At 41.3% G+C, this 5745-nt stretch overlaps 1 pseudogene; it reads left to right on the top strand.

The window, feature by feature from the left end:
• Nucleotides 1–2959: 2959 nt before the first annotated feature.
• Nucleotides 2960–5191, top strand: LOC107275977 (anthranilate O-methyltransferase 1-like; annotated as a pseudogene).
• Nucleotides 5192–5745: the final 554 nt, after the last annotated feature.

Below are 5745 nucleotides of genomic sequence, written 5' to 3' on the forward strand. Positions count from 1 at the left end.
TTTTACATGTAACTAGAATTTTTGGGTCTTAGCAACACATCGTGGGCCCTACATGTATAAAGGGCTCAAAATTTACACAAAGTTGCTTCTCTGTGCAATAAATTATCCCACCAAAATTCGACTAAATTCGATAAGTTTTTATAGTGTGAACGTGAGTTTAAAAATTTTGGATCCGAGTTTTACACACATATAACTAGAATTTTTGGGTCCTAGTAATACATCGTGGGCCCCACTTGTATAAAGGGCTCAAAATTTATACAAAGTTGCTTCTCTGTGCAATAAATTATCCCACCAAAATTGAACTAAATTTGATAAGTTTTTATAGTGTGAACGTGAGTTTAAAAATTTTGGGTCCGAGTTTTACACACATGTAATAAGAGTAGCCGATTCATTTGGATATCCACGAATAACCTATTAATATAATAGACTCATGGTGGATTGACCCTATTAAATCATGGATCAATGAACTCACTTAAAACGGTTTATGTGTAATCCATATCCTAACCATTCCCATCCTGACTTGCATCGGTACATGCGCGCAAACGATACGCATTGATCTGCTTCGTCCTGTGTGCACGCGCGCGCCACGTGCGCGCGCAGGGAACTCGCCAGCCACGAGGGCGCGCGCTCGGCCCGCGCTGGTGCGGCCGGCGTCGTCGTCGGCCGTCGTGTCCCGCGCGAGAGGTCGCGTGGGTGGCGTGCGTCGCGCGCATGCATGGTGTCGACGGCCGAGGGCGTGGTCCGCGAGAAAATCTCCCGGTTTCCTGGAGATTCGAGCCCCGTGCGCGCCACTTCCGTTCACGCCCCGCGCCGCCGAATCCGCCGACGGATCTCGCGCTGGCGTGGCCATGCGTAACAAGATTCCGCCGCGCGCGGGGGCCAGCGCGACCATGCATGGCCGCCGTGTGGCTACAAAAACCGCAGCTATCGCTCAGCTCGCCATTGCATCCGCTCCGCGCGTTTCCGTTAGACTAGGCCTTTCATCGAGCAGCTTGTGCGCGCCGGCTTCCGATCTCCGCCGCCCGGCTGGCCGCCCTCTTCTAGGTGAGACCCCTTGCACCACAAGCCTCCTCTCGACCCGTACAACCTATCGAAGTATCGATCCCCGCGCTCCATTGATCATATTAGATTCCATACCCGCTGGAGCCGGAGCTGAGCTCCCTTGCTCCGCCTTGGAGGCCGGCCTGTGTCGCACGACACTGACGCTGTTCCGTGGACGCCGGAGAGCTCCGGCGCCCACCTCTAGCGGCCGTCGCCGAGCCTTGGCAGGCCGCAACTCGCGCACTGGCTTGAGCTTGAAGACGACCCGGTGAGAGAATTGTAGCCTGCTTCATTGTCAGGACCAAATCATGGTCAGAAAAGCACCAAAAACATTAAGAAACTTGCTCTACATTTTCATTTAGGAATTTTAGCATGCGGTCGTGACTCATGTTTTCAAAATGAGTGCTCCTACACGTACTTCAATTACGTTTTCTTTTACAAAACTCTTACAAACAATAGTCTCTCGACCGTTTAATAGCTATAGGAAATCTAGGTGTACTTGTAGTAACGTAACAACGTAACACATAATAGTATATTAGTAAAAGTTTAGTCCGAAAAAAATTTAGTACGTATAGACTTTTTCTTTTTAAATTTCGTTGTAAGTTCAAATGCAGCTTGTTTTTTTTTAAGGAAATTCAAATGCACCTTATCTCTTTTTTTTTCTTTAAGTGAGACATCCAGGAATTTGTTTTGAGAAATTTCCATGATTTACTTTTATTTCCTGTAACATTTTCAACACCTCTGTTCTTTTTACTCCAGCATTTTTTGTTTTCATCCATTCTAGAGGAAGGCCTTAACCCTTTCTTCCATTCCCTAATTCGTATTCCAACAGGTGCAGTTGCTTGCTGAACACCAAACACGTGAGAAAATTGTTCAGGACCCCATACATAGTGTATCATCCCCAAACAATCTCAACCGATCCACTGTTTGGCTTTATATATTTATTTTAATATAGCACAGTAGTAGAGGCTCTGCTGCTATTTCTGTAAAAAAAAAGTTATGTACAAATAAAATTAGATACGAATTGGCAAGGACAATATACCTCAACCGAAGAATTAATTACTTTGATTTAGAATGAACGACTAGCACAGATACAGTTTTTTTTTGTTCCAAACTTTGCCATTCGTTTCCATCCAAGTTATTCATCACTTAACCAACGGTTGCATATTGCTTGGCCCTAGTTCTTGACTAACTAATGGGCAATTAATTTATGGAATTGGTTCTTTGCTCTCCTGAAACGCGTACGAAATAATCTCCACGGTAAAATAGAGAAAAATATAGCACGCACCATCCCTTGCTGATTTTTTTTTAAACTTTCTTAATTTTTAATTTTAAAAATAAACCTTTGCAAAACTTATTTTTAAGATTTGCACCTTTTTGACACATCAGACCAACTAGCACAGCAAAACAACAATGACACACCACGCCAATCTAAATAGTGTGACAACGTTTGGTCACGCGTGCTAGGATAAAACTATCTGCCAAATACGGGTGGCATGACCGTGTTATTTTTGCCACGTCAAGTGGGCTGACATAGTCAAAAGATTCAAAGTTTCAAAATAAATTTTAGAAGGCTTTAATTTTAAAATAAAAAAACTAAAAGTTCAAAAATTAATTAAAATTCTCCCTTGCTTCGTATATATGTGTTTACTGAAGAACGAGAAGCAAGCAACTAGGAAAAGAAACTACTCCCCTGAGTGATGAATGGCTTGGATTGAACAAACAGCAAAGTTTGCCGAGTGCGTCAAAGGCAAGCATTCTGTCTATAAAAGGAAGAAATCTCCTGTGAGTTCTTGTACTCCATATAACACGTTATCATGTTCTTTGGGCAGATAACAACATATATATATATATATATATATATATATATATATATATATATATAGGATTCAATTTCTACCCAAGCATTTAAAAAGCCATGAAGATTGATCGCGATTTCCACATGATGAAAGGGGATGACAAGTTCAGCTATGCCAAGAATTCTAGGATACAAGTTTGTACCAACCCTAACTTTCTTCTATTTGTGTCCTTATTAGTTTTTGTTTCATTAGTCATTACAAACTACACATATATATGTTGTTCTGTGAAAAATTGTTAAGCAATTTATCTCCAACGCTGTAGGTTGTACTCACTAGTGATATATAAAGAGAACATATAGGATAACTGCTAATAAACATTTGTTTGTACATATGTAGTACATATTGAGTTAATTAACTAGAGTCATGTGCCAAATCGGCAAGAACACCACACTTTTTTTCTCACTTTCAATTACCTTGGATAGTGGTGGCAATCGGTCAAACTTTTAAAGACTACAAAGTTTGAGTTGTGCAAAAAAATGGTGGACTGAATTTTTGTAGATTTTTTTTATTTAAGAATATATGTCGGCTAAGTTGGATTGTGAAAGGATCGGTAGATTGTGATCTGTTACTACCCCTTACCATGGACCTGCATTAGAGTTGGAAAGTCCAAGTGTATTATTTGTTTGAGCATAATTTTGATTTTACTTTTTGCTCCATATCTTTCTAGAGAAGAGCTATTCTTGCTACTAGGCCAATGGTCGAGAAAGCCGTAAGGGAAATGTGCATAGATCTTCATCCTCAATCAATGGTCATCGTTGATCTAGGTTGCTCTTTCGGTGGAAATACACTCCTCTTTGTTTCCAAGGTGATCACCACAATATGTGAAAACCGTAATAGCGCTCTCGAGGAGAGCACCATGGAGGTCCAGTTCCTCCTCAATGACCTACCTGGCAACGACTTCAACCAAATCTTCCAATCACTAGAGCAGTTTGAGTAGTTGACAAAACAACATTGCGCCTGCAGAGGGTTACAACCTCCTCCGTACTATGTCGCAGCTCTGGCAGGTTCCTTCTACACTAGGCTCTTCCCAAGCAACACAGTCCATTTCTTCCATTCGTCCATGAGTGTCATGTGGCTCTCTCAGGTGAAGCTTGTTGATATATGCCTCATTGCATAAACTTATTTAGGACCCAACATTCCTGACCTTTGGGGCTTGTTGGCTGTTTGGATAGGTCCCTGAAAATCTCGATGGCAGCATGAATGAAGGGAATGTTCACATTGGGGCAACTACACGTCCAATGGTGGCAAAGCTCTATCAAAATCAGTTTGAGAAGGACTTCATGCAATTCCTCCGGATGCGATGCAGAGAGATTGTGCACGGAGGCCGGATGGTGCTGACTGTTGTTGGGAGGAAGAGCAAAGATGTCTTCGATGCAGGAAGGACGACCACTATTTTCGAGTTGCTTTCACAAGGATTGCGCACTCTTGTAGCTGAGGTATAGTTCACATGACATGAGCACCATATTATTATTTAAACCATAATGTTATCCTTTGATAGAAAAAAATCTCCAAGTGTACAACTCCCATATTAGTAAAAACCAAACAATCTAAATACTTTTTCAAATGTATGAGATGTGTGTTGGTACTTAATCAAATTCTTCATGAAAATCCATAGCATGTAAAAAATCATGTCAAAATATGCTTGTGGACAAACAAGAAATGTTTAAAAGTATGAGATACTTTTTTAAAATAAAGTTGACTATATTGTTTCTTGCTTTTATATATATTAGTCTCTTCTTCTACTAGTAGAAATAGTAGCAGAAACAATCTGATCCATTCTTTTACAACGTCTCACTTCATTGGACATTGATTTCAGTTAGAAAGGAAATAATATCCAACTCATACATACATACAGTCACTCAAACGTGGAAAAGCTATACCCTTATCGCTTTTTAATTTATTTGCATTTTTCACAACAGGGTCGTGTTGAGAAGGAGAAGCTAGACTCCTTCAACATACCAATTTATTGTCCTTCGGTTGATGAGCTAAAGCAGTTGGTGTGGCAGAACAACCTACTTGATATAAGTGACATCCAACTCTTGGAGATGGATGGAAACCCCATGGATGACTTGGAGCCAATAGAGGGCACTGCTGCCACTCAGGCCACTGGACAGAGCATGTCTGCGACCCTAAGGGCAGCAATAGAGTCCCTTATAGCAAGCCATTTTGGGGATTCAATACTCGATGAGCTCTTCACAGTTTTTGCGCGTAATTTTACTAGTTATATTGAGAGTGAGGTTGAGAAAAGCACCATCACAGTCATCACACTGTACTTGCAGGCAAAACATTAGTGTCATCCTAACTGCTCTCCCTACAGTTGTTTCAACATTTAAAGACCATAAAGTTTAAACATGGGATTTTTAGAGTAAATTGAAGTAACGTGTAGTCTAATATAACAACTCGGCAATCAGATAAGCTTTTAAATATTAGTTGATTCCATGTGTGTAAATTGGGGATATCAGTATGCCAACTCGTGATCTAACTAACTGGCTATCTCCAATTTTGGGTTTAGTCCCACATCGATAATTGATGATGGAAGAGCACAACTTAAAAGGTAGGGGCCGTCCTCACCCATCAGACTAGTCTTTTGGGTTGTGTAGGCCCAGGACCTAAAGTTGTGGCTTCGGCTGGGCCTATGGTGGAGCAGGCCCAATTTGACTTTGGTGGCCCATGGCTGGTGGGCTGGGCTGCACACTGTAACATACAATATGCCAAGCGTGGCTCGTCTCACCTAGCGGTTTTCCCTCTTTATGATCAAGTTGAGGAGTCTATAAAACATCTCATGATCAATTGTGTTTTCAGCCGACAAGTTTGGTCCTTAATTTGCAAAGGCTAAGCTTCTCTT

Source organism: Oryza sativa, chromosome 11 (genome assembly GCF_034140825.1).
Source record: "Oryza sativa Japonica Group chromosome 11, ASM3414082v1".
Classification (NCBI taxonomy): Eukaryota; Viridiplantae; Streptophyta; class Magnoliopsida; order Poales; family Poaceae; genus Oryza; species Oryza sativa.